The sequence below is a fragment of the Glossina fuscipes genome, unplaced genomic scaffold (assembly GCF_014805625.2).
Source record: "Glossina fuscipes isolate IAEA_lab_2018 unplaced genomic scaffold, Yale_Gfus_2 1, whole genome shotgun sequence".
Classification (NCBI taxonomy): domain Eukaryota; kingdom Metazoa; phylum Arthropoda; class Insecta; order Diptera; family Glossinidae; genus Glossina; species Glossina fuscipes.
In genome coordinates this window covers 5,282,020-5,303,492 of record NW_023998415.1, presented here as the reverse complement: position 1 = coordinate 5,303,492, position 21,473 = coordinate 5,282,020, and the positions used below count along the sequence as shown (strand labels likewise).

The following is a 21,473-nucleotide window of genomic DNA, read 5'->3' as shown; positions in this document are numbered from 1 at the left end:
TACTTTTTAGTGATCCGCCTGACTGGCGAGTAAGCAAGAGTCTCGTCTAGCAACTCCAATCGTCGCGGATTCACATTTCAAGTGCGGTAGAGATTTTAATAAAGCCGAAAGCCTTAGATGCTAGTGCTTTAAGACTTTAGAGGTAGAATTTATTCTCTGGCTTAATTTATAATAATAATTTATAATAATAATAAATACTTTTTAGTGGAGTATTTGCTTGAGTTTCTTTTATCGGGTCAACTTCGCTCACTTCACCATGGATCTCTCGTATCACATGCTCTGGCAACAAATTGTGATCTTTATATATCCTGGCTTAGTACAAAATTTTTACTCCCTCGTCGGCGACACTTAGAAGAACAGAAAGTGCAATGTGAGCGCTGTGTGTCAAAGTGTTATTAATGATCTGAATCTATTATTAATTTTCATGCTATTTTTACATAACAACCATCATTTCTTAAAATTGAAAGCGTGGATATGAAGACGACAACGATTTTCATTGAAAAATCATTCGCGACGACGATACCTCGTTAAGAGGCAAATTATTCGCAACTTGGCCAAGCCAGCAATCTGAACCCATATAAACAAAAATTTCTTAAGAGTTAACTAAAATAAAAGGCTTCCTGATGCAAGGAAATGGTGGGTCATCACCATTTATTTAAGAATACGTGTGTATTGATTACTGATGAGAAAGGGGTACTCCTTGAAATAAATTGGAAAGGTCTTTGAAAATCTATAAACAAAGAGACTTTGGACTTTGGAGAAAACAAAAATCATAACTCGCAGCACTGGCAGTAGGGATACCGAGATATATGCAGCAGCCGAAAAGGACTGCGATAGGGTATCCATCTTCTATTCTACCAATCGATTTGGAACCATCTCATCAATCAATTTAAGAGTGTACATCACTCTCTCTCTCCTTCGGATGTCCATTTTTATTATGTACAGCATATAAAGTCGAAATTCTTGTTCTGCTTCAAAGACGATTGAACTGAACTTGCGAAGCTTGCAACCCGTCCTCATATAATGCATTCTTTCACGAGATTCGTTAATGAAAAAGATTTGTCAACTTTGATATCTTCTTGGCAAAAATCGCTGACTAAAAGAATTTTCTTATACTAAATGAACGGGGATATTATATGCGTCAAGTATTTGATTTGATCTAGACAAACAGCTTTGGCAGAGTTAGATATGCACTTGGCTACTTATTACTGTTCGCGGCTATAACAAAGAGTTTAAAAAGCTGCTTTTCGACTATTCCTTCCCCGTAATGTAGAGTGAACATCAAACATTTTTCATGCTCCTGGAAACCTTTGCTCACAACTAGCAAAAATCACAAAATTGCAAAACGATCTTTTAATGCATTTCTTCGGATGTGTTAAGTCATAAAATATATTATTTTTGGTAACGTTTTACAAGATTTACGTACAAATGTGTCTGCGAACGTAAGTATATGGCGCGTTCAGAGCGAGTGACTCCGAGTAGAAAATTCGTGCTTCTACGGTCAAGAAGCAATTGAACTTTTCTCACGCACTGCTGATCTGCTAAATATGACTGCATCAATCTGAATCTGTGCTAATTAGAAGGCGACAGGCTTTGAAAACCAAGTCGAAAATAACTTCCACGTTTCCTTTTGCTGGAGACGGACAGACATATGCGACTGTTCATCGTCCTTAAGACTAAACGTTTTGCATGAAATTTCCAAAAACCAATTTCCAACGTGACACTTATACCGTACAAGCAGTAACGTCCAAGCCACATATATGCAAAATTTCGCAAAAATTTGGTATCATAAAGAACGTTTTATAAAGCAGCCAATTTGAATGGACATTGGTTATTATTATAATTTATATTACAGATCAGGTATACCTATTTTAGTTCGAAAATCTTCTAAAAAAGAAGAAAGCTATCCATTGTGTAATGTAATGTGTGATACACATTTTCTTCGTTTATACTCATTTTAATAAATATTTGTATGAATGCTTTCTGCGAATTACTTAATAGGCGAGCATGGAAAGTTTCGACTAATGTTCAATTTGCAAATTGAAATTAAATATGAAATTAAATTCGCGCCAAGTGTGCAACAATTTGGCAAAGAGTCTTCTCAGACGTCAGTTTCATATCTGCAATCGTCGAACAACAATTAATTTGAAAGCGCAGAGCCAATTAAATCGTAATAAGTATTGCTCTTCACCTAGTTCCTAATAAAATGAAATTACATTGCTATTACCATTTTAACTGTAACTTCAATTTCAAAACTACACACATTTTCTTTTTCTAATGCAATCAATCGAAAACAAAATATTCGAATAAGAATGATAATGATTAAAGAAATGTATTCAAAAATTTAGAATTAGGGCCCTGATAAGCACTTAACCTTAGCAATCTGGTTTTTCTTTTCTTTTTTATTATTTTTTATTATTATTTTTTAAGAAGCAAAAAAAAACAAACATGCAGTTTAAGGCGAAGCATCAATTCGTAAAGCATAGATATTGAAGATCTCAATTCTATTTACATTGCACAAGAATTAGGCAAAGCGTGTATAAGTTTTCGTAAATCACGGGGAATTTCTTGGAAAAATACATTCCTTTACATCTTCTGCATGATTTGATAAAACGTTACTATTTCTTGTAGAACATCGCTTCGAGTGCCTCCCAACAAGTATGCTTGTTTAATAAGAGTAGGGTGATTATCACGAATCCATATCCATGTCTCTTTGGCACTCTGCTTACATCATTTGATGTTATGTTTTGATGATTATTCATAAATATTTGAATAGGTCATCAAACTCCTCCTCCTCCTCCCTAGTATTGCTTATGAATGCCAATGGTTTATGCATACGCCTATTGCAATAATCTGCAGAAAACTTGTATATAGTATATTTTTCAACTACTATGAAGATAAGGAAAAGAAAGAAAATGTAATGTTACGTGCATGCTGCTAAGATCAAAGAGAGAAGAATTATATGAAGGAAAAAACAAAAAAAGGAAAAATATATTATAATATATTATATATAATATATTATTACACAGTTACACATGTATATAGGAGTAAGTAATTGATATCTAAGTTTAATCACAGGTTCCCCATATCAGTTCAATATAAACATTTCTGGTTTTCTTATGGATAGTTTTAGTATATACTAAAATGGCAGAGTTAATATGCAAAAATATAAGCACGCCGATACTATCGAAAATTAAGAATAATAGATACACTTGCTCGATATGAATCATTATATAATTGAACTCAACCACATGCATCGCTTATAATATATATGCGGCATTGGTAATGCTTAAACAGGTCAGAGTTTCGAATACCTCTGCTGGGTTTCATAGTAGATGTGTCAATCAATAGCTTCTGTATATGTACTGATAAAATTCAAATTTAATTAAAAAATACTTGGTGTAAAGCAAATATTCATTGTCGTCATCTACGGTCTTTTCTCTGTTGTTGGATAACTTGTGAACGCCATCGCGGCAGAAACTTTGTGATTTCGGAGGGAGTTAATTAACGGCCTACCTTCCTACGTCCGCTTTGCAGAATCGCTGATCTTTTACCAATATATATATACTGATCTTCATTTGCTTTAGAAATGAATGTCGTTTTCTTAATTAATTATTAAATAATCTAAATTAATAAAACACATTCAAAAAAACTTATAGTTTTTTTATCAATATATATATATATATATATATATATATGTATGTATATGTCGATATCCTATATATATATATATATATATATATATATACATAATATATACATATACATAACATATACATTTTTGGTTTTTAATAAAGACACAACCGGGCCAATTGCTCATACGCAAGCATTATTAATTCGAAAGTGACGACTTAAACTGTTGAACTTAGCTCTTTTGTATATAAAATTTTTATCAGTCGTTTTTTTCTGCTTTGCATAAATTTTTTCAAAAAAATGTAGTTTTTTCAAAAATATATTTTAACAAAAATTGGGTCGACGCATACATTTCTGAAAGCTTATAACTAATGTTATTTATTTTTTTTTTGTTTGCTTTACTAACAAGAGGGGGGCATAGATAACACTTTTTAAAGATTTTTATATGAATTGGCATCATATCGTTATGATGGATGATCAACAGTAAGTGATGATCAACAGTTGTATTTTATAGTGAAAGATAAATACGCACAGAATGTTTTGATATTCATACGACCCGGAGACAGCTTAATGTCACTGAACTTGTTTTGCATGAATTATTCAAGGTGCTTAGTATTTCCTGTCAGCTTGATGTACGCACATATACACTCTTTAGACACATTTGTATCATGTAAGCACATATATACATAATATATATATACATGATATATTGCAATTATAAATATTACATTACTCTTGATCATGATTGATTGCATTGGTTGATTAATCATTTCCAAAAGTAATATAGTGCTATAGCGCTATATAGGCTAGGAATCGTAATATATTAGATAATTAGACGAGCCATTTAGTGGCTTTTGACGTAAATTTACTTGATAATGTTGTTAATTTTAACAGCTATGAATAATAACAAGCTAAAAAAAGACTTTCAAATTATTTCAAATCGAATGCAAAAAATTTACATTACATTTTCTAAAGATAGAAATACAGTCACAACTGAATGATAGAACCTTCAATACTTATTAGGTAGTCCGGAAATTCTTTTCGGTTTTTGCCGACACCTCGTTCAATACTTATTAGGTAGTCCGGAAATTCTTTTCGGTTTTTGCCGACACCTCGTTAAAATAGCTCTCTTCAAGTAACTAAACAGTTAATTAGGATTAGCGGTCATGCAGACCAGGCTTATATTTATTTTTTCAAAAACTTTCGCAGTGATCGGTCGTGTTATAGTAGTGAGACCTAGCTTTGGAAAATGGAAAATAAAAGTGAGCATATAAGACATACTTTACCTTTTTATTGCAAATAAGCTGCAGACGCACTTAGAAAAATATGTGCTATATACGGAACCAAAACTGTAGCAGAACGCATTTGCTAAAGTTGATTTTTTGAAATTTCGTTCTAGAAATATTTGAGTGAACGTTTTATCGCCATCTCATAGATCAAATACTACTGTTTGTAAAAAAGATTGATTTTAGAATTCCACATGATTTAAAAAATATTCATTTCACACAACGCATTGCAAACGAAACCAAGACGATCCATATATGAAGATAATTGTAATTGATAATGAAATATGGATTCTATATATACAAAAACGAGCAACGCAGTAAATCATCGTCAAAACACGCTAAGCCATCTCGACCAACACCACATACCGGATATCGACGAAAGGCAGATCTTGCTGAAAGCATCGTGCGATTATAAAGAAATTGTCCATTATCAGCTTCTGTCGCGATAGTCGGAAATTATTGTCTCGCACTCATTATAAAAATCGAAAAGAACACTCTTTGTGTTATACGAAAGCAAACGCAGCCGAGACGCTAATAATATTTATGATATGAAATTTCGATACATATGTTAGTCACAGGGTGTCAGTTTGGTCTCACTTTTTGATCGCTGTATTTGCGATTCATCAAATCAAAGTTTTTTTCCTCTTCTTTTTAATCTAACTAAATGGTAAAAGATAATAAGGTAATATCGATTTGTGTTTTATTCAATATATTGGTTCATGCCCTCTCTACTTAAATATGATTTCGTATAAATGATCAAGCACTTTATGTAATTTTTACAACTTTCCCGCATTAATTTACTCTTACACGAACGCGAACAATCTTGATGAGTAAGGGCATTGAGAGTCTGTGTTTTTTGTCGAGTAAATCAATGATGCAACATAACCGTAGAGTAAAAGTTTACATAAAAATTTTTAGAGATTGCGCTATCGTGGAATATTTCTTCCAATAAATTGACTTTGCAGCGAAATATATGACATGTTGTCGCATTCTTGCTGCAAAAAAGCCAGTTATCATGTTTCTGTTGCATTCTCAATTGACGTTAACTGCATGAAATGATTTTTTCAGCCCACAACCTACATCCAAAAGTTATCTTTTTACAGTTGGAACTCATTTACGAACATCACATGTGTTTTATTTACACCAATCCTCCCTGAGTGGATTATATTGTTAAGAAAATACCAAATCCAGTTCGTTCCAATTAATTGATATTCCGAAATAAGAAATTCCCTAGAGAGGGAAAACGCAAGTTCACATACGCGGCGCGTCATGCGTGTTGCCGACCGAGGAAAACGATTAGCGGAAAATCAAGTTAACGGATTAAAAATGTAGTCATGAACTTAGGTTATAGTAATATGTTTGTAAAAATATATATAAATAGACTGCGGAAGGCATGGTCACTCGGACAAGAACAGTTAAATCGAAAAAAAAAACATTAGAGTTGAAAAGTCGAGAGTATTGCCAAACTATAAATAATTGCGAAAATATAAATAATCCTGTCCTTAAACAAATTGATTGTAAATAAGAGAGTCTTGGAGTGAAAACGTGCAAATGTATTTCTCTTAAAAAGATCTAGTGTTGCGAACCGTATCCGGAAAAAAGCGAATTTCATAACAATTTATTATATTCCTCTTTAATTATAGAGTGGGAAAATTAGAGAAAATAGAGTTTTCGAAATTTTAACGACGCAACTGTTCCATTGTCCAGATGAGAAAGCTACTAAAGCAAAGCCTTCCATCGCTTACCGCAAGAACTAATTTTATAGTGGGATTTGCCGGGAACTAATTTTGAACGATGTTTGCACCTGTAAAAACGTTTTGTGAACTTTGGTGAAAAATATAAATGAAAATGTGTCTCGTCTCAGGTATATTTTCAAAACCAGAAAGACTGATGGCCCCAAAAACGGATATTAACCATTGCAAAGGCTTCCTAGCACGAATAACACATTTTTCTAAAAAAACATATGAATTTTTATCGATAGTGAACTAACTCTATGTAGAGGATAATCAATATTCACCTTAAAGCCGAGATAGGTACTTCTTTCACTTTATTCTTTTCCTATAAAAATTATGTATTTTCCAGATATACTCTGATGCTCTTAGGAAAACATATAAATTGTTAAAGTATTGTTCAAATGCCTCTCTAACGTAACTGATTGAAAATACTTGAAAATTTGAAATTCAAGGCAAATAATTAAAATACACAAATTTTTCCGGCTTGTAATCACTTGCAAAGGCAAGAAAGATCTTCAAAGTTAAATAAATTGAAAGACTTGAGAAATGAATAAGATATCTATAGTGTGATGCTCTAGAAAAATTTTGAAAGAATTATTTCACTATATTTTAACAAAAAAAAAAAAAAAAAAAAAAGAAAGAAATAAAATTAAGAAAAAAACACTTGTTTATTATAATTTTCTTGTTGGCCTCCGAAATGTCTGAGTATATAAATTTTGTCATATCGCTTGCATTAAGCTCTAAATAATTACCGGAGATTTCATCAATGGTATCTGCATTATATTTTAATTAACTATAGGCATCCGTCCAAAAAGTTCACCGCTAACGGGCTTAAAAACCGCTAACACACTTGCCTCATCCTTACTAGAACTATATAAATATTCTTGCCTAGTAGTAGTAGTAGTAGTAGTGAAATTCGTTATTCAACTAACATGGTCAGTAATCAAAATTTTTGCTTCAAGGCAAATCCGCAAAAAAGAATGACAAAATCAATTGACCGTTAAATTAATTTATTACGCGGACCTATTGTGCCTATGGTTTTCTAGAAGACTTTTTACACTGAAACGTCCGATGGCGTTGCAACAGATTCTGTTATGGCTTTTATAGGCTCGTCGTGAAACATAGGTACAGGCAATTGGCAATAGCAGTCGAGAATACAAGACCAAAGTATGGGTATGAACATCGGTTAGGGAAAAATTTTTCAAGTCATTGCACGACACCGTGCCCTACTATCAAAGGTCAAGAACTTTATAAATAAAGCATTGAGGCACGAATTTTAATTCGTGCCTCAATAGAATGCATGTCCAAGTCCAAGTAATGAAGGTGAGATTTCAGATAATTTGTACCTCTTACTTCTCTTACATAGTGATTTTTATATTTTTCCCCTCCTATAGTTAACCATATATTTCTGCAGATTCAGTTAATATAATGGAATTTTCCTCATGTTCTTTCTTTGATAAAAACGAGCGATTTAGTTTGTAATGAAATTATCCGAATTGTTTAACATATCGGAGCCTACAAGAATTCCAGACCATAGTGAGTAAGCGATCTGTTTTGGAAATGTTGCAATAACGATCAAGCATTTGACAACAGATTTGATGTTGGTACACTATAATACTACTAAGAACGCTAAAGGCTCTAAAACTTAAGGTGCTGGCATACGGGACAACGCATGGTTAAGATTTTTGCTTGAAAATTTGGCAGTAATTCAAGATCAGGTAGGACTTTGTCGAATCGAGGAAAAGACTGTACACCCCCGCATGCTCTCGTCTTTCCGCCCATTTTAAAGCAGGCCGATACAAACTTATTAGAAGAGTTAAAACTGCCTTCTCATCATTTCCATGTAGATGAGGTTTTTTTCATACCCTAACACATATACGCGACACCCAGAAGGACTTGAGATAATATTAAGTTTTATTATACCGATCGATTCAGAATCGCTTTTTGCATTGATCTAAGCTTGCCTGTCCGTCTGTCCATCTGCGCATCTTGTATTTTTACGTTCAACTTAGAATTCTTGAGATATCTTGATGAAGTTTGGTACGCTTTTGAAAATGTTTCAGATCGGATCACTTTTTCGAACATTCTAAATAAAAGATTTACATGAATGACTGTATTAAACAAAGTGATGTGGGATATTTAATGGGGGGCCGTGTACTACTACAGTGCTTTCACTTGTTTTATTGATATTCTTGCATAATCATAAAGTCTTTTAGACCAATTTTCACTGCTTTCACTCGAGTGCCGTTAAAGTAAGTTTCTAATCGTTGACAATCCTTCGATATGACAGTCTACGTTATAATAAAAGATTACCTTATGAAAGAGATTCTTTCAGACTAACTAAAATGATCATCAGAACTCATAGGATGCATTCGCAAAATTCCGCCTTTTAGGAATTTTCTGAAGCATATCGTACGTGAAGTAAAACCCGCAAACTTTCCCATGTGCGCTCACCTATCTTAGAAACATCTAACGCAATTCTCGTAAATATGGATTTAAATCAAAAGGACTTTATAGTGTCAACACTGTGTCAGATCAACGAACTAGATCGATACAATTTTTGGTAACGAAATTTTTCTTTAATACGTCCCGTATGCGTATGCATAGACTCGTACATATGCGTTTATTTATTTATTTATTTTCTTTCTTTTTCTCTTGATTAAACTCAAGTGAAATTTATATTCCTGACGTGGTGTCCGTCCATTGACTTCAGAAATATTATTAAAAAGGCACTTACTTACACTATCCATCCAACCGCATAAAATAATTATGGATGACATTTGTTGTTGGATTTTTTTTTTTTTTTTCATAATATTTAAACGCGAAGAAAACAATGCTTAGCTTTCATTGCTTGCAAATAATTTTTTTGTTATTTTAGAAAAATTTTTTTTTAAAAATTTGAAACAATTTTCTAAAAATACTTAACATTGAAATCAGCGGAAAGCGCATAGTTGTAGCGAATTTTCGTTCGCATATATTACCGGACTTTACAATCGACTTTTGGTGCACATATATTAGCAGATCTTGCGAAAAGAATGACAAAACTGGTAAGAGCCCCTTCCCCTTTTTGGTGAGTGCAAGAATTAAGGCTGCGGTTCGAAGACAACTTTGTCGCTTAGGCAAAATATTTTATACTACTTCCTGCTTTCCCGAAAGACACCTTCTTCAGTATCAATGTTTTTGCCCATTAAACATTTAGAAATTTAAAAAAAAAAAACAAAATATATATGTATATTCATATTCATATTTATATATTCATACATTTATTTATGATATTCACGATCCGCATGACCAGAAACGCATGTATATTATGTATAAGTATCCATCACAGTGGATAAACAATTGACTACGTCTATAATACAGTTTGTTTATTACTAGAAATGATTTCAGTTATGCATATTTGTTGCTTAAATTTTCTGTGACATAAATTTCTTGACCCCAAAGTATAAATGATTTTTATACTCAACTTTGAAATGCTCGCGATACAATAACTTTCTTATGGCATTTGCAACAGTCCTGACAGCATAAAATAGATCAAATTTTCTCGGAATCGAATTCACTATGTTTGCTCAAAACTACTACAAATACAAGGGCATTTTAAAATTGAATGCAACAACAATTACAAAGACGTGTTATACAAAAATGAACTTCAAGTACATTTGAGACTGAAAAGATTTTTAAGAATATTCACAATATACGCTTCCAGTCAAAGGTCAAATTTCCTTAAAAAAAAAAAAAAAAAAAATGCAAATACATTAAAAACTTGCATGGGACAGAGGCATACATCAGAAATCCGATATATGTAATATCTGTCAGTCCGTCGGTCCGTCCGTCAAATCATTCATGTTTATCCAGTCAGTGATGCTTCGTTCTTCAATTCTTGCTTCCATTTTCATTGAGATTATTAAAACAATTTGCTAATTTGTTCAAAATTACCTAAAAATTGCGTTTTGCATATGTTGGTTAGCTCTATACGTAATGTTTGTACAGTTAAAAAAAAAGAAGCAAATCGAAGGAAAACATTCGATTAAATAAAGTATCAAAGGAGTCGTTCTAAACTGAACATAATTTGTTTTCTTTGGTCTTTTTTAAGTGTTTCTGCTTTAAGATCGCGTGCATATGCTTAAGCATGAATATATATATATATGTTTATATTGTTATGCTTATGACACAATTTTTCACAGGCTATATTTTTTCTTTCATCCACGTACGTAAGTATAAATCTTCAATTATCTCAAATGTTAATGGATTTGTCCGCTTTAGGTAAATTTAAACCCTTTTTCCAATTTTTTTTTTTGGCGTTTTATATATTTATTATTAGGGTTTCCATACAAAAATCTATACATTGAAGAGTTAAATGCGTATAAAGCGTATAGGCATCACATTATATCTTGACATATATATCGGTCATGTGAAAGGAAAGAAATTCTTTGGAATCGAAGTAATTACCCTCAGTAAGGTCGACAGAAGTAGTCCTTGATTATGCTAAGAAGATGGGAAGTGTGGACGGATGCAATGAAATAATTGTATCATATACTTGCTTACAATAAGAAAATAATTTTATTCTTGAAATAGTTTCTCCTCCTACATCTTACTCATTGCAAAAAAGAACAAAAAAAAAAAAAAAATATATATATATATATATATATATAAATTGTTTTGCTTAATTTTCCCTCTTGATTGATTTTATTACTTTCATACCCATGATCAAAGGATAAGGGATATGTAATAGCCCGGAGGACCTCATAAGGGATATGCGTATATTCCTGGTCAGCATGAAATTTTCAACCGAGTTCAGTATGTCCGTCTGTCTTTTTAAACATTCTCCTAGTCGCAAAAATGCAACTATCGACTTCAACTTTCGCGCAGATTAGTAATGAAATTTGGCTAAATTGTTCGAAGGACACGACCACGATGCGACATAGCCTACGACGTTTTGGTTTCGAAAAAATTTTTTGATTTTACTTAAAAGCACACAACACAAGATGCAACGATCACAATTTCCGTTTATATTTTATGGGTGGTCCTGCAGAATATGGGCAAAAACTGAAGAAATCGACTTCGCCTACACAAAGTTGTAAACGCTCACATTTTTAATTTTTCCACTTTTTCGCCATCTTCTACTTGTTACTCATAGAGTATCGAATTTTTGTTTAATTTGTTTTTTTTTTTTTTTTTTGTATAACGGTGATGAGCATAAAAGATTCGGTCGCGGTCGAATATAATATTCTTGCTTTTTTGGCAATTTGAAATTTTCAACAACAATAGTTTGTTAAACGATGAATTCATAATTTCTTAACGAATAAAAATAAAATTTTATTCGCTTCACTTTGATTTTTTCGTAAAATTTTATTATACGGCATTTTTTGTTGCATGCGACACGTGTTCATCTGTACGGGGGACTTTTGAAAATAAATTACGCAGTTCATCGGTTGTAACACAAAAGCATTCCCATTAAGCTTTCCGAAGTCAATTCTACTTAACTGCAATAGTAATGAAAAAAAAAAAAGTGCGTCTCTTCTTTTATGGCGCCATGTAAAGCGTTTTATTCATGCATCAAAATGTAATTAAAGCTAATTAGACCTTAGGCTGACTTGTTAGACGTTTTGATCACAAACCTGTTTCATATAAAAAAAACATATTGTATGCGTACAAAAAGAGAAAAAAAGCAACAACTTAACAAATTTGATTGACGAAACGCTTAAAATGTTATTGATGATGACTGCGGTAGTTTTATTTACCTATTTTTCTTCTTTTTTTTTATGTTATATACTCAGTGACATACTAGACTGTACGCCTTATATAAATAATTTCTTTGCCATATGTGAATCGAAGAATTATATCAAACTCTCATGTGAATTGCCATTCGGGTAACCAACGTTTATGCACGGCTCGTTCAACGAGCATTTAACCCTAGATTTACGACACTTTGACGGGTAAATTTTGTGAATCGTCATAATAGCAAAATTGAAGATAGGAGGATAAGCTTTGACACAAATATTCCGAGTGACCGGCTAAAAATATGAGGTTAAGAAACGGGTGCAATTTACTCGCATAGACGCCCCATAATGCAAAAGAAAGTAAAACAGTCTTGGAAAAGACCGACTTTCTTTCATATTTTCATCAATAACGCTCAATTAAATGAAGATATTTTCGAACTACATGTTCATTATGATCACGCTTATGTTCAATCTAAAAATGATACCAATGAGTTTACTTACACGCCCACCCTTAAAACGGTAAAATCCGCTCCAAGGTGCGTTGGAATATAACTGGGAAATAAGTTGCAACTAAACTGTTGTCGTTAATTGTGGACGCGCAGTAAATGGTTTTGGTGAATATTTGGGCAGCAGTGTTTCATAACTAGACTTACGGAATCGAAAACTGTAAACGAAAACATTAACAAGTTGCCAGTGTTTTCCGAGGTAGTTTAGTTTCTTCGATACTGTGAGCGTGTCTGCGTACAGATCACGCCCATTTTTCAACGTCGCATTTTTAATCGACCAAGAAATGTTTGTGCTAAATACGGCTGCGATGATTAACAATATTCATCCGTCCAATTGAAGGGTTTTCATACAAATCTACCTACAATATCATGATCACATGATAATAACAAAAGTAGGTATGTCTTAGAAAAAAAAATAGAATAGAAAAATATATACATACATTGTTGCACTATATTATTGAAAATTAATATATTATATAAAATATCCAAAGACATTGACTTTCTTATGCTGAATTTTTAAAATCAAGAACACGCCAAATAGAGGAATGCCGTAAATCTAGTGTTAAGAAAGAAAGAAACGTTTTATATATCTTCGAGGATATCTCTAAAGCATACATCACTGGTAAGACCCATTTTTACGCTTGCCTTTTACATGGTAACCCGTTTAGGAGGAATTGCAATCAACTAAGAATAAGTAGGCCATACTTTAGTTTTCTACACCGATACTGGATAAACGCATAAACGACAAGCGGTCAAACTATATATTTTATGAGATCTCTTATGCATATATGACTTGATATGATAAACTAAGGAACTTAATAAGATATTTAAGCGGATTACATGAAAAATGATTTCAATTGCAAACTATGTTCTTAAACAATACTTCTCTGCTTGTCTTTGCTGTCTTTCAGGTAATCATCGCATCGCTTAAGAGTTCGACGCATTTATTTGCAATCATATAATAAACGTATGTTATTTATCACTTGCCCCAGCAGACTGTTAGTCTGTGAGGGTCTCTTTGTTATCTTATCTAAGCCCGCTAACTAAAAAGTACTGTTAAATTCCATACTTGCATGCTTGCAATATTTAAGAAAATAATCAGTCAACTAGAAGCGCAAATGACATCAAGAGTAAGTTATTAAACGTTAATTAGCGTAATAAATTGGTAAACATTTATCAGCGTACTATTAAAGTGTACTTAAATCATTATGAAAAACAAAAGGAAAAAATACATTTTCACATTACCTACATCTCCCACGTGCCACCCACACACACTAACGATAGCATTCCACTGTTCGTATTGTTAAAAATGTTTAAAACAAAAAAAAAAAAAACAAAAAAATACATTTCGCCCTTAGGATATGCGCGGCACCTCTTAATAGATAACAATTAAAATTTTATGTTCACGTATTTGCTTGAATCGCTATGGATATACGATATTATGCTATGCTATGCTATGCTACGCTATGCTATCCTATGCTATGCTATGCTATGCTATACTATACTATGCTATGCATACACACAATTTGCGGTCAGTTCGAGCTGTTATGATGTTATCTATAAGTTTGTGTTAGATTATCATTATCGTATCATATAATTATGAAAGGTACAACAAAATATTTGAAAGAAAGTTCAAGACACGTATCTTAAGTTTACTTTACTAATAAAGCGACCGAGAGACTTTTATAGTTTTTATCATTTTTAACTATTCGCGTCACGTTTATCGCACCCACACACAACTTCAAACGAAACCTATACATATTACATATAAATTTATACTTAACAAGGTAGTCAAGTAAGTATTCTTTTTTATTCTAAACGCTGCACATGCATGTGTTTATTTGCCTCATGAAAACCACATTTATTTATAAAACGTGCTGATATTCGAGTAGAGCCAATAAAGTGCAACAACATTGTATCAAAGATATTCTTTCAATATACATATGTTTTTACACAACACCACCTATTGATCATCAACCTTATGTATGTATGTATATATATATATATATATGTGTGTGTGTAATTAAACTGTTTTTACATTTTAAAAAAATTATGCGTATCGACCCTTAAAATTAAAAGCATTTGCAATGCAATTAAAATAAAAAAATGTAAAAAATTACGAATTACGTTAAAGGAAATATTTACAATTTAGTCATTTATTCCCTAAAAATTCCATATATATAATATTTATATATATACATATATATATATATATATATATACATATATATATACATCACTAAATTGCACGCATTAGATTCGCTAAATACTGGCAACGCGTACAAAAAAGCAAAAACACAAAATACATCGTGGATTCCATGAGCATACATGTAATACTTTTGATTAGCACACACAAAACACATTAACTATCTGTGCAAAAAGAAAAAAAAAACAAAAAACTGAATCTCAAAGTTGTTGTTATCACCCACGCTAGATTAGATTTAGAAAATGGATCTCAAATCCATTTTTTGTAAAAAACTGATCACTTTTTTCTCTTATGCTTAACTTCTCATCTCAAATTTGAAAGATATTTAGCTTGAAATTTATCTTGCTTGAAATTTATTATTAAATCCTATAATATATCGGACGTAGAAATCAATTTATATATTTAATGCAACCTAACAATGGCCATCAATTAATTTGAATACAACAAATTGAGTTCTTAAAATCAAGATTAACATTTGAACAGTTTTGTTTAAGAACTTTATCTTTCGTCTTTTCTTCTTGTCAGGTTAGGCTTGAAGAAACAAAACAAAACAAAAGTAATTCATATAGAGTTTATATAAATTTAAATTTAAATATTCGATTAGAAATCGGATGGTCACTAAGCTGCGGCCATTTCCTGCCCTCCTTCTCCTCCTTCGCTCACCTCATTCCTTTTCGAACGTCAGCGTACAGGAATACAGGAATAGGAAAAAGAAAATGTTGAAAGGAATCTATGACCTATACTTAATTTGATTATGAGGAAAAAATGAACACAGAATACACCAAAAGATATGGACTACGTACGGAGAGAATGCTATAAACGATAGCATGAGATTGGGAGTAATTTGTAAAATTTCATTTCAAGATCATCGTCATCGAGAATATTTCATCTTTCATATCGTTTAGATCAACGAGACGTTGCGAACAAAATTTACGTTGCCCTACTACCCATCTATATATACGTATATGCTGAGCGCACAGCTACGAGAAGAGGTACAAATGTTGCAAACAAAACAGTCAACTAAACATATCTTTATGTTATCTTTAGCGATTGAGATATAAGAAAATTGTTTGTAAACAATAGGCAAAAGACCGGTTTTGAGCTGCAGTTCATTTCAAAGTTTTCACTTTAACTATTTCCAATGACCGATAAATAGCAAAAATGATCAATAAAGAATAAAGATTGTAAATAATCTTTAAATTTTAAGCCTCGAACCGATATCCCCCGAAATCTTTCTCTCACGATCATTCCGTTTGCAATACATAGAAATATAAATCAAGAGCTATGTAAAAATCCGCTGCCAACACGTACACATTTCGAGCATATATTAACTGCTATATATATATATAAGTGACTTATTCATATTGTAGGTTAGGTGAATAGTCGAATATAACGAAAATGTTGATATGATCGCGCCTTCTATCATGTACATATAAGAATACTGAACACACCGGTCAGGAAGAGTTTCAAATTTTCATTCATATATATATATACATAAGATGTTTTTTTTCTTTAACATATTGACATCGCAAGTGGTTAGTGTGAAAGATTCGATTTAAGTCGAATATAAGCCTACTATACGACTATTGTTTATATACTTTTCTTTTAATATTCTCTTTGATTAATTTTCGGTCTTGCTTGATGATTTTTAAATACTCGTTGTCGCATGAATTTGAAGTTTGGTTTTGAAACTTGCCTTTTAAGAATTATATACATCTATATGCATAGATGTTTAGTTATCTATTAAGAATTGTATGCATCTATTTATGTGCTAATGATAATAAAAACAATGTTTAATATATCAAAAATTATTTATAACAATTTTTATCAATATTCAAATTTTATTCAAAAATATTTACTTAATAATTTATTATTATTTATTTATTGATTGATTTATTTACTTATTTTTTTCATTCTTTTTCAAATATATAATGTTGAGGAAGCAATTAACTATTTGTCCTCCAATAGAATATATCAAGATAGATATCAAGCGCATTATAAATCTGATTGCGTTTATGATTTTTGTTTTCTTTCTTGCTAACAATTTTCATATATCAATTTATCACCTGTTAATTATAGTCGATTTTCCTAACACTAACGTTTTGACCGTTTTAAATCGTTTAGAGAACTGTTTAAATTGAAGCTGTTCGCTTTAACTTATGCCACATACTACTTAATCTGACCGAGATGTTTGACTAAACAAACTGCAAATTGACTACAGAATGTTCACTAACTAGCGTATAGAATAAGCCTGAGCGTTTGTCTAAAGAGTATTTTTTTCCCTTTTATTTTCAACATTTTAAGCTCTCTCTCTTTCTTTTTCTCTCTCTCACTCTCTCTCTCTCTCTCTCTCTCTTCTCTCGCTGCTTCTCTTTCTCACACTCTCTTTTCTTATTTTGTCCACTGCTGTATAAAATACTGTTTAGCTAAAGCCTGCCTGAGTGACATCATATATCAATACCATCTTAAGGTGTATTTATTTAATCTATCAATTGATTGCTTATCAAGGGCGTATAAACCTTAAAGAGCTTAACAAAGAAATCTTATCGGTATTTAAATTATATTTGAAATTTAACGCCTTCAAGATTATTGGATATGCCCTAAAATATTCCAATGGCGTTTCAAGTCAACTATTGCGATCGATTTGATTGAAATCACCAGGCCCCTTCCCCACGCTCCCACACACCCCTATCATGCCAACATTTTTAAGATATTTATATTTGTTACCTACAATTGTTACCTATATTCACATGTCCACTGAACCTTTACACCTATCACAGCAAAAGTTCTAAAAATATGGAATAGAATTAAATTTTTGTACTCTATAATATTATGTGGGCGCGGTAGAAAAATTTATATTTTATTTATAGCGTATGTGTTGCGCTTTAAGAGTCATAAGCAAAAATATACGGAAAGCAATTGTGTTCACATATCTTGTTATATAAACGTGGGGACGTTGTAGGCGTGTCCTTTGAAAAGTTTAGGTCAATTCCAAATTCGTTTGCAAGTTTGTAAACGTTATCTTTATTTTTGCGTACAGACGAATATTTACCACAGATACCATAAGCAAATAGTTGCGCAGAAGGGCACATGGACAGATGAACCGGCAGACATGCTTAGGTGCATTCCGAATTTGAAACTGATTAGGAATTTACACACATTACGGTGTTTTTGGAGCGTGCTCCAGCGCTTCTTAAAGCTATTGAAAAAAATTAAACTTTAATGCATTATAATATTGTGTGGGCGTGGCTAATTTCCTCAGTATATACAACCTCGCCCATAGAATTTACTCTCACATTTTTGTGCATTTGTCTACCATAGTTTATGCGTAATGCACGAAAACCCAATTTTTTATTCCTTTTGAAAACCAGAGTTGTTCTCAGTTCACGTGGTATTGTAGGCTCTGTCCGTAGATCGATTTGATTCAATTTTAATACCAACCTACTTGCAAGAACTTTCAATGTTTCGGCTTATTTTGAAGTCAAAATAGCTTCTTTTTTTTGCGGCCATGCGGGAATGCTTATAACAGAGGACCGCCGGATAGATGAACATGCTTAAATCGATTCAGAATATACATACTTGGTGGGATCTGTGAAACTTCCTTCCGAGCGTGGCAAATATTTTTTTCAAAAAATTAATGTACCTCTCATCTTCTGACGATTCTAGATATTAACTGCATGCGGTAAAAAAATTTCTAAAGAAAACCCGTAACGACTTTAATTAAGAACAAATTGTTCGATTCTGACCAATTTGTGTTGTTTCCTTTTTTGAATTACATTTCAAATGATATGAAATGATATGTGTTCGCTTAACATTGCTGGTTTTGCTAAAACTACATTTGACAATTATGTTAACCCGAAAGTGAACATAACCATACTTGCATTTGAAACATGGTAGTCCAACCAATATTGTAGTAGAGATAAAAAAAACCTGGAAAAAGCATAAGTTCTATGCTTGTCTCGATCTACCTTGGTTTACTACGTCTAAACGTGCGAGCTTCTAAAGCAAATATCGGAGTGATCGACCAAATGGGGTGACTGTGATGAAGATAATCCTACATAGCAACATATGGCAAACGTTTCAAATAGTACTGCACATCGCTTATTGACTCAAAATTTTGAAATGAGATAACTAGGTGAGTTTATTGTGACCGATCGGTAAGATAATTTTGAAATCGTGACTAACTGTCCTTTTTTTTTCTTTTTTTAATTTACTCTCTTATCACTGCAAAAAACATTGAAAATGTTTTTCAACAAAACAATGCTACTTGTCTAAGGACAATGTATGCGAAATTTATATAGATAATTAATAATGCAATAAACACATACAAGTGTTAAGCCCGACGCTCCTAAGCAAAAAAATATTTTTATACCCTACACCACTTGTGGTGCAAGGCTACATTAATAATTGATGTAGACTCACTGTCTGTTGGTCTGCTCGTCTAATGTCCCCCCATATATGCTTATGGGCTACAATTTTTGAAATATTTTGGATGAAATTTGGTGTCCAAGGACGAACACAATTGAAAACAATTCGGGTCGGATCACTTTTTCGACCATTTATCATATAAGGGCTCATTTTGAAATGATATGTTAAAGGAATAACTGTAGCATAGTATAGGGTACTTAATAGCGGGCCGTGGCCTACTTTATTGTTTTTACTTGTTTTTTTAATTGAAAATAAATCACTTGCAAGCACACTGTTTTCGTCTCTGAAACATCAGAATTATATTTTACAATATATATAAGACGTTTTTAATGTGATTTCAAGGCACAAAATTCAGATCAGAACTTGCTGTGGATCGTGAGCCTTTGAAAGATATTCGAAAGGATTAAGCCGATCATATTCATATAAAAATATTAAGTTTAAATTTTCCATATCGACCTTAACGACAAAAGACGGAAAGATTGATTAAAATGGCTGAACTAAACTAAGCTGACACAATCTCCATATAATAAAATATACAAATAGACATACATATATTACATTTTTTCCGATTAAAATTGGTTGCTTCATAAAACGTACTTGACATGTTCAATTTTCCCCAAAATGTTAGGTGTAGATAACTTAGATGTTGCCATTGGTACGGTATAAGATTCAGTTAGTTGTTTACAAACAATCGTTCAAGTGCAAAGAGATGGAAATCAAAAGGCAGGCCCGCCTTTTTTCTATTTCTAAATGGGTTAAACTGCCAGGAAGTTATCTTCAACTTGGGCTGGGACTTCTCTCCCGATTGGCGATTATTCTTCGTCTTCCTTCTCTCCTTTTAATTAACATTGATTCAGGACGATGCAATCGTATGTAGTAGATTCCTCAAAGTTTCAGATGTGCAAAGTCGGACCAATGGCTATTTCGCCTCGAAAGCAGGAAGTTTCTAACGCGAGTGCTACCGCAAACAACCCGATAAGTGGCAAGAGATCACAGATAATGATGAATATTTTGTTTGTTAGCCTTTGTCACGAGTATGTATGTTAAATAAAATTGATTTTTATCAAAAACTAGGGGAAATTTATTTGCAAGCCTATATATATGTGTTATGATATCTTTCAAACTTATTTATGGCTCGATCCTTAAGTCTACATCAAAATAAAACTAGTACTAGTCCCTTATCCTACGTACCATCATAATAAAATCCGAATATTATCACTATCTCAGTCGAACTGTACGGAATTACAAAGCGTTTTATACCTTACACCACTTGTAATACAGGATGTATTAAGATTGTGCGGATGTGTGTAATACCCAGAAATATTTAAGATACATCCACCTTTTACTATAATCTGAAAACTAGCATAACTTTAATAAACAACTCTGTGTTCACATTGAGCCTTTTTTTGCACATCTCAGCCAATTTTCGATTGTTGATTTGCTGAATAGAAGAAGAAGAAGACGGAGAAGGTGATCGGAGAATGTATATATATTACTTCAAACTTAATATTTATAAATATTAAATAATTTGCCAGAACTTTTTCAATACATTCTTTTTGAAGATCTGCCTTTCAATTATGGAATTCATGCATAATATAAATAATTATTAAAAGTAAATCATAATCTTTTCCGATTTTCCAATAAATGATACTTACATTAACTTTATATATTTCCTTCCGCTAAACGAATTCTATAATAAGTTTCTAGTTTTTTAAGAGACAGCTTGTATTCGATCGCTTAGAGATTTTGGTACTCTATATAATTAAAAGAGACCGATTTCAACGTTAAGTAATGGAAAATTTGATTGCCACTTGAGAAAGTTCTTCAAAACATTACCGATGATCATTCGATGAGCACTACTATAACTCGGATATATTCATAACTTAATTGATACTCTTTACCGTTTATTGAATAACTCCCATATAATCTTTTGATTGGCAACTTTGTGTGATTTTCTTTCT

At 32.2% G+C, this 21,473-nt stretch overlaps 1 protein-coding gene across 3 annotated transcripts in view; it reads right to left on the bottom strand.

Moving 5' to 3' along the window:
- LOC119631302 (multiple inositol polyphosphate phosphatase 1) overlaps positions 1-21,468 on the bottom strand; it is a 30,777-nt gene extending 9,309 nt beyond the window's left edge. Inside the window, exon 1 of one of the 3 annotated variants that reach the window (XM_038023383.1) lies at positions 21,168-21,468. The gene's annotated coding sequence lies outside the window, so the exon portion shown is untranslated. Of the gene's footprint in view, positions 1-4,919; positions 5,434-17,150; positions 17,311-21,167 lie in introns of those variants that run through there. The other 2 variants (XM_038023384.1, XM_038023382.1) reach the window with 2 other exon arrangements.
- Between the last annotated feature and the right edge of the window lie 5 nt (positions 21,469-21,473).